The following is a 9,225-nucleotide window of genomic DNA, read 5'->3' as shown; positions in this document are numbered from 1 at the left end:
TGTTTTTGTTTTTTTAAAAAAGATGACCAGTAAGGGGATCTTAACCCTTGACTTGGTGTTGTCAGCACCACACTCAGCCAGTGAGCGCACCGGCCATCCCTACATAGGATCCAAACCTGCGGCCTTGGCTTCCAGCACCGCACTCTCCCGAGTGAGCCACAGGCCGGCCCTCAATGTGGTTTTAAAAAACCACACAGGACTCTCGCCTGTGCAGTCTCCCCAAGACCTGCCTCCCACCAGCCCACCCCTCTATCACCTGTCCCCCAGGCATGACCCGCTTTTCTTTCCATTCATCACTGCTACTCCCAACAAAGAACATCTTTCTTCCCTCATGACCAGTTCCTGGGCAAGGAACTGGTCAACTCCTCAACTCCTCCCTTCTTTTTTTGATTTAAAAAAAATTTTTTTTTTATTTTTTAATTTTATTTTGTCGATATACATTGTGGTTGGTTATTGTTGCCCCTTACCAAAACCTCCCTCCCTCCTCCCTCTCCCTCTCCTCCCTCCCCGCCAACAATGTCCTTTCTGTTTGCTTGTCATATCAACTTCAAGTAATTGTGGTTGTTATATCTTCTCCCCCCCCCCCCGGTTTTGTGTGTGTGTGTGTGTGTGTGTGTGTGAATTTATATATTAATTTTTAGCTCCCACCAATAAGTGAGAACATGTGGTATTTCTCTTTCTGTGCCTGACTTGTTTCACTTAATATAATTCTCTCAAGGTCCATCCATGTTGTTGCAAATGGCAGTATTTCATTCATTTTTATAGCTGAGTAGTATTCCATTGTGTAGATGTACCACATTTTCCGTATCCACTCATCTGATGATGGGCATTTGGGCTGGTTCCAACTCTTGGCTATTGTAAAGAGTGCTGCAATGAACATTGGGGAACAGGTATACCTTCGACTTGATGATTTCCATTCCTCTGGGTATATTCCCAACAGTGAGATAGCTGGGTTGTATGGTAGATCTATCTGCAATTGTTTGAGGAACCTCCATACCATTTTCCATAGAGGCTGCACCATTTTGCAGTCCCACCAACAATGTATGAGAGTTCCTTTTTCTCCGCAACCTCGCCAGCATTTATCGTTCAGGGTCTTTTGGATTTTAGCCATCCCAACTGGGGTGAGATGGTATCTCAGTGTGGTTTTAATTTGCATTTCCTGGATGCTGAGTGACATTGAGCATTTTTTCATATGTCTGTTAGCCATTTGTATAGCTTCCTTAGAGAAATGCCTACTTAGCTCTTTTGCCCATTTTTTTTTTTTTTTTTTTTTTTTTTTTAAAAAGATGACCGGTAAGGGGATCTTAACCCTTGACTTGGTGTTGTCAGCACCACGCTCACCCAGTGAGCAAACCGGCCATCCCTATATGGGATCCGAACCCGCGGCCTTGGCGCTCCCAGCGCCACACTCTCCCGAGTGAGCCACGGGCTCAGCCCATTTTTGCCCATTTTTTAATTGGGTTGCTTTTTTTTTCTTGTAAAGTTGTTTGAGTTCCTTATATATTCTGGATATTAATCCTTTGTCAGATGTATATTTTGCAAATATTTTCTCCCACTCTGTTGGTTGTCTTTTAACTCTGTTAATTGTTTCTTTTGCTGTGCAGAAGCTTTTTTTAGTTTGACTCAACTCCTCCCTTCTACCTCATTCCTCAAAACAAGAAATAAGTAATCCCTTCCTCTTTAATTTAAAGGACTTACTGCTCATCCCTCTGTGAAGGTCGATGGTGGGTGGCGAAAGTAACAAAGATGAGGAAGACATCAAAGTTCAAGGAATCTCCCCACGCTGTCCAAGGCATGCCTTGATCAAGCCTGACTTTTTCCTTCTTCTGTCACCTTCTGTAGCTTCTTTCTGTTGGTACTGGATGTTCAGCAAACCTGTAGATTCTGGCACTCACCTTAAAATTGGTCTGGGTTCCCTGCTGGAAGAGCTCTCGGAATTCTTGGCTATTGTCTAAGGTTCACCTACAGACGCTCCTGCTCCTCCATCCCGTGCCTGCAGCAGAATCGGCCAAACAATCACAGATCAGTTTCCTAGTGAGCCTCGACGCTGCCCTAGAATCCTTCTTAACAAGGTGCTATAAGCAGCCACTAAGAGCTCTTTGGATTTGGAGTGCAAGATGGATTTATTTGTCATTCCTGTTCTCCCTTGGCAGCTGTCCTGCTGCTCTGAGTGAGACACATTCATCAGCCAGTTACGAAGTTTGTATCCACCTGCCAGTAAAGCGTGGCTTCTTTGCCTCTGGTCTTAGAAAATGTCTTTAACAGACAGCCGTTTGGCCTACTCACCCCAACTCCCCACCAGGGTGTGCCAGGACTGAATTTTTTAGCAAATGTAAATGTTTACCCGATTAGGGCATACAGATGAGTCAGAGGCACTACCTATAAGAAATTTGAGACATTTGGTCTAAACATAGAAAAGTGAGTTCACCTACTGCAGATGGAAGGGTTTATTCAAGTGAGTGGAGGCGATGGGTGTGCCTGCTTTCCACTGGATGCTCTTCGGAAGACGTGAACTTGGCGAGCCGGGCTCCTCGCATGCATGAAGCGGTGGAGACAGTGACTGAGACGGTGAGTTTCCTGCATGCTCGTGACCTCCACTGCGGCTAGTTTGTGGGGCACTTGGAAGAAGTTAAAGCAGGGTGTGCATATCCAGTTTATTTTAATGCAGGCAAAAAAAAAAAAAAATGGCTAGGGCGTAGAGAAAACTTAGATTCACCAAGCAGCATCCTCAGATCCAAGTCTTGTTAGAATTAGCGTGCTCTGAGGTGGCCCGTGAGGTTGTGCCTTCTTGCTATGATATAAATCATCTGGATGCATTAAATTGAAGCTGCTGGAGAAAGGAGAGCTTTTCTACTGTGAACCTGGAAGTACAGGCATCCAGATTCACACAGGCATGTGGTCTGCAAAGAGAACAGAGCCAGCCTGTCTTTCCCATTCCTGAACTGCCCTGGGTGCCACAGAATTGAAACACTGCAGAGCTATTTGGAGAAAATGAAGTCACAACTTAAGAAGAGTCATAGATTAAGTGATATGAATCCTGCGTAAGTTTCTCTGGCTGCCTCTGGAGTTTAAGCCAGTGTCGGTCCCACGAGGGTGACTCAGTTTCGTGAGATTGACCACCTAGGAGACACAGTATTTCTGAAGCCTTGGAGATACATGTCAGAACCATAGTTGAGTTGTCTGCCATGAGCCGAACTCTATGCCTCACTTGTATCACGAATTGGCTAGAGTCAAGTTAAACCCACATCCGAAATTGAAGCATGTTTTTAATTTAATACATCCCATAGTGCTTGAGGATAATTCAGACTTCTAAATACCAGTAATCTCTTGATTTGGCCACAAATGACTCAAGACTAATTCTAGGCCATAAACATATTACAACCTGAAAAAAATTACTTGGACTGCTTCTGTGTTACTGATACATGTTTGAGTAGCTAAAACCATTTACTATTAAATGTGTCATGCAGCAGCATACACAAATATGGATTTCTGATGGGATGATTCACAAATGAAAAAGAAATTACACACTCCTCTCTTCAGGTAATGCCTGGGCCTAAGCTCTCTGGAGTCTACATATTGCTGAAGTTAATGTTTCTCCTTTTAACTCACTTTTCTTTTCATTTCAGCCAAATAACTTTTACTTAAATTCAATAAGACCCAAGGCTTCGGTTTCTGATTCCAGTTGGAAAAGCCCTTCTAGTTTCACTGCCATTTGCCAAGGTGATGTGATCGACACATCCAGTGACTAGCAGAGGGCCTGGCCCTTCCTGTTGTGGGTCATTAGCCCCTCCCCCAGCCTCCACTTCTCCTCACAGCCCCCACCCCACCCACTCCCTGCAAGCCATCTTCTGGAATTACTCTGAATTCACCGAGGGACGTGGAACCATCCCAGTGGCCCATTCCTTTGATCCTCCGCCATCTTGCCCTCCATTCCTGACACTATGGGAGTCCTGACTAATATCGTTCATCCTCCCAGGCTGGGTTCTCTGGCTTTTCTGTGGGTTTCACTCTCTCTGCCAAATGGGCCTCATGCCTCGAGAAATTTGGGCACCTTTTCCCATTTATATAAAAGGAAGATGCGGAAAAGAGAGCATTTATTAGAAAAGAATCCCAGATAGTCCATTTCTGGATCTGCCACTAACTCCCTCTGTGGCATGAAAAAGGTCATATCCAGGGTCTCTGGTTTCGCTTCTTCATCTCTCACAGGACGGGTAGGGCTGGGACACCTCCAAGGTCCTGCCCAGGTCTAGCAAGATAGAATCTACCCTCCCTGGGCGAGCCCTGGAAAGTGGCCTCCACGGACCTAACCCCTTGTGGTGGAGGGGACCAAGTGGCTGGTACCGCCCTGTGCATGGTACCCGAAGAGGCAGTGAGAGGAAGAGCAGAGTGACAGAACTTGGTGGGGCCTCCAGCTAGAGCTCTGAGAAAAGGACAGATGAAATAACAAGGAACATTTGTGTGGCACTTCGCAGCTTAGACAGGCTTCCACTTAAGTCGTTTAGAAGGGAGGGGAGCATTTCCAGCACAATCTCCATTTTACAGACAATAAAGTTGAGGTTCAGAAGCTGAGTGACCTGTCTAAAGTCCCACAACTAGGAAATGGTAGAGCCTGCCTCGAAATGTAGCTCTCTTTGCACTGCCCTGGGATGACTAAGTTCCTCCTTGACCACTTGGCTCTTCCTGACACTGACCACCCCAGGGGCAACAATACGACTTGGCCCAATGACCCTTCACCCTGCCATGCCACCTTTCAGGCCGCAGAGTGCCTTGTGGGGACATTTCTTTTTTTGGAATACATTTTTACTCTACGCTACTATTATTTATGTTCTTTAGTTTCATTTATCAAAGCTTTTCATCATGTCTTTACAACTTAATTTCACCTCTAAAGAAAAGTCATGGACTTGTGGGTGGGGAAGAGGCCCAAAGTGAGGGATAGGTTGACTAGGATCTTAAATGTGAAACACAGACAGAGCAGCATTTCTTAACCTTAGGAAGTATGGCACTCTCTTTTAAAAAACAAGTACAACAAAACCCTCAGGCCTCTTAGCATTGATTTAAATTATTTTCACAATGTTTTGTTTCTTGAATATGTCCAAACTAAACATAAAGTAGATATGAAATTAAATAAAAAGCTCCTCAAGTTTATGGCTCTCAGGTAAGTGTCTAGTTTTGCTGAAACAATGTAAATTTAACACTGGATTAAATGATAGCTGAAATGTGGTCTGCAACTGTTTGGCACTGGACTTCAGTAATGCTATTAGCAGAGGACACCTGTGCACCCGGGTACATCGTGGGCACTAATAACTTCAGGGCTTTTTTTTTTTTTTTTTTGCTACGTCAGGGTTGTCAGATTCATACTCAACCAAAGCTATGCCAGGAGCAATTCCTGAAATCCTGCTCTAGTTGTGGCCATCTAAGACTTCTGCCTTTCCCATTTGAAGACGAGGTTCATGTCCTGCTGGCCAATTCTTGTTGCAAGCTGTTATATAAAAGGAGGTAAAACATGACTGTGTGTGATATGACTGCATCCATGTGAATGTTGACTTTTGTGTCCAGCAGGCTGCCATGCCCAGGTCTCCCAGTTCTCAGGGACAATGCCTTTGCATTTGCAAATGCAGCCACGTGCCCTGAAGAGCAGGCAGCTCTCAGGTCTTGGTGGTCACTCAGGTGATCCAGAAGAGGCTCATATAATTTTTTTTTTTTGGATCATCATTACAGAAATCTCACTACTGCACAGACCTGTGGAGAAGGGATGGTTTAGAATACAAGATGTCAAGTCACATCTTGAGTTAAAATTCTACCTCTGCTTTTTGATAACTCTATTGCCCAACTACAAGCCACCTAACCTCCCTGCACATTAACTTCTCCATCTAAAAACAATGGAAATGATAATGCTTGCTCCTCTAATCTGATGGAATTGCTACAATGCAGTAGTTCTCAAAGTGTGGTTCCCAGGCCAGTGTCAGTAGCATGACCTGGAACTTGTCTAAAATACACATTCTACCCCAAACCTACAGAATCAGAAACTCTGGGTGAGGCCCAGCAATCAGGTGACCCTAATGGCCTCCAAAGTCTGAGAAGCATTGCTGTAAAACAGTGAGCTGATGACTACAGTGTCTGCAGACTTGCCTGCATCATCACTTTGAGAACCACTGTTCTCTATAAATGTTGGTTACTATCTTGTCACGCAGGCTCCCATGAAAACACAAACACCCCCAAAGTGGCAAACACCTTAAGTTTTAACAGGTGTCAGTCATTCTTAACAAGCATAACAGATGGTTAGCTAAGAATCAACCCTTTCCAGAACAGAAACTTAGGAAGGTTGTCAGTGTATGGTGGACAAGGGACCAGGAGGGAGAGAAAGGAAAGGAGCTTGGAGTCACACAGACTTGGGGTTGAACTTCAGCTCTGCATTTACAAGCTACATGACCTCAGGCAAGGACATCATAGGGATTATGATGATGACCTCCATAGGGTTATCGGGAGGATTAAAGGACACACCACATACAAAGCACGCAGTGAAACGCATGGTTCGTGCAGGTATTCAGTAAGTGATACCTAACATTAGTAGCACGGTGTCCAGGCACTTGAGACTACTGCCCACGACTGGTCCTCACTCCCACGTCGCTCACTGCCCCTCCCTACCACCCTATCTATTATTGTTATCACTAACATTATCCCCATCAACATCGTCACCCCTTCTGCCTGAGTTTCCTGACCACAGGCTTAAAACTGCTGTCCTAAGATTAACCACCAAGGAAGGAAAGGGAAGAATTCCTAGAATGACACAGCTGCTTCAAGGTGTGGGCTGGGTCATGCTCTGGTCCCCAGAGGTGGCACTGGTGTGTGCCACATTTTGACACCTGAAGGATGGCAGGCAACCAGAGGAACAGGTCCTTCCTCTACATCCACCCATGGACTGACAACCCCCAGAGGGTGGGCCCAAGGGAGGGACTCAAGCAGAAAAGCACCTGGAAGACAGAGGGAGAAGGCACATGAGGTCAGGTCCAAGCCCTCACAGCAGCCCTACAAGGCACCTCCTGCAGGGGGGCCCCTGAGGGGACCTCCTCCTTTGGGGACAGGTGATGTAGGTAGGATGGAAACCTGGGCCCCAGTGAGAAGCTCCATGTTGTTAGAATCACTCACTCCGGAAGGGGTGAGGCCAGGAGGCCGAACAGGTTCTGTGGTGAAGAACTGTGGGGGCGGCTGGGGAGGCCTCCCTGAGGGCAGCTGTCCACCCACCCCCCTCCTGGGCCTGGAGGTGTGGCAGGTAGGCCTGAGGTGGGCGGAGTGGCCAGCAGCCACCCACGGCCTTTGTCCATTGTTAACCACTGGTGGATCCGGCCCACCCAGATTTTATCTCTCAGGTGTCTCGGGCACCTGTCTGCCCAGGTTGGGGCCTCCAAGATGGGTCATGTGGGCTTGGCTTTTCTTCCCTGGAATGACTCAGGGCCTGTGGGCTGAGAGTCACCCTCAGCTCCCCTTCCACTAATGAGAGGAGGTCAGATTCCTTTAGATTTAGTAAGGACACTCCTCGGGGCTGACTTTTGTTACCCATCCGCAGTAGCAATTCTCCTTTAATGAGCAGAGAGCCACACCCTTCTCAGAGTGGAGAGTGGGGGTGGCCCTTCCAGGTGGCACGTGAGCAGGGCTGATTTCACAACGGCCAGCCCACAGGTGAGAGACTTGACAGGCAGGCCTGGCGTGAGCAGTCTGGGAGGGACACAGCCTCCTGGGCCTGCTGGGCCAGCCCTCCCGGCCCTCCCACCCAGGCCCTCCCACCCAGGCTGCAACACCTCCGAGCCCCACCTGCGCAAACAGCTGCAGGGCAGTGCTGCTGCCGCGTGGGAGGCGGAGGAATGGTGGAGGAGCTGGGCACTGGGGGCCCCCGTCGGACTCGACTGGACACCAGACGAAGCCATCGGTGGGAATGGCGCGGCCGGAAGGCCCCCCTGCCATCCGTCTCTCCATTCCTCCGTGCAGCGCTGCAACCCCAGCAACAGCAGGAAAGTAGTAGTGACCTCATCTGCAGCTCAGGATGGTTGAGGGACACGTCTGGGGTCACATGTTGGTAAGGGGTAGAATGTGTACCCAATCCATGAGGCCCTTTTAAAATTTTTGAACATTTTTTAGAAAATTAAAATTGCACATGCTTCGGGCTGACCCTGTGGCTCACTGGGGAGAGTGCGGGGCTGGGAGCGCCGAGGCCGCGGGTTCGGATCCTATGTAGGGATGGCCGGTGCGCTCACTGGCTGAGCGCGGTGCGGGCGACACCAGGCCGAGGGTTACGATCCCCTTGCCGGTCAAAAAACAAGAGCAAAACAAAACCAAAAAATCGCACATGCTTCTCCGTACTCTCTTTGCAACTTCCTGTGAATCTATAATTATTTCAAAATATGAAGTTTAAAAAGAGCCTATGTGGAGCCCCAATGTACAAAATACTAGGGCACCTCAAAAAGTTCGTGGAAAGGTTTGTATTATCTTTCAATGCTATTTTTCTAGACTTATTGAAGTATCCTCGTATATCAACAAGACACTGTTAGCAGTCTGGAGAGTGGCTCCCCTTTCCGGGGCAGCGTTAACAGGGAGCATGAGGGCATCCAGAGACTGGGATGTTCTGCTTCTGGAGCTGGGGTTGGGTCCACAGGTGTGTTTGGTTCGTAAATACCCATGGAGCTGTGCATTTATGACTGGTGCACTTTTCTGTATAAATGTCAAACTTTCAAAGTTACCAGTATATCAAAATGGAAGTGCTCTAGTTAAACAGGAAGAGGGGCTAGAATTTGCTCAGCTTCTCCTACCCCCCCCCCAACCCCTAGGACCCCGGAATTCTGGGGAGTGCAATTTGGAATCTGGGTTATGATTTCTCCTATAACACAGACCTCAGCCTCCAGCCCTGCGGCAATTGTCCTATTGCCATTTCCCATTATTTCGTTACAAACCGAAGCCCTCAGTTAAAAACCGCCATTCAAATGACTGCGAAGAAGCACATTCATCCTGGGTGTGGAGGCTACCACAGCAGGACGCTGGGCGACAAAGGAGAGGCAGGCTCTTGGTCTAGCACGGGGTAGGGCAGCCTTATATTGAAAGAATCGAGTTACAGTGAAGGATTCCCAAAGAAAAGTGGATACGAAAAGGCATTAATGACGCGAAAGGAATTGGATCAGACTTACAATCACAGAGAGCTGGAAACAATGTCCATTCATTATGTCTTGCAAATAAAAG

The sequence above is a fragment of the Cynocephalus volans genome, chromosome 5, assembly GCF_027409185.1.
Source record: "Cynocephalus volans isolate mCynVol1 chromosome 5, mCynVol1.pri, whole genome shotgun sequence".
NCBI classification, from domain to species: Eukaryota; Metazoa; Chordata; class Mammalia; order Dermoptera; family Cynocephalidae; genus Cynocephalus; species Cynocephalus volans.
Note: the sequence above shows the minus strand (reverse complement) of the source record.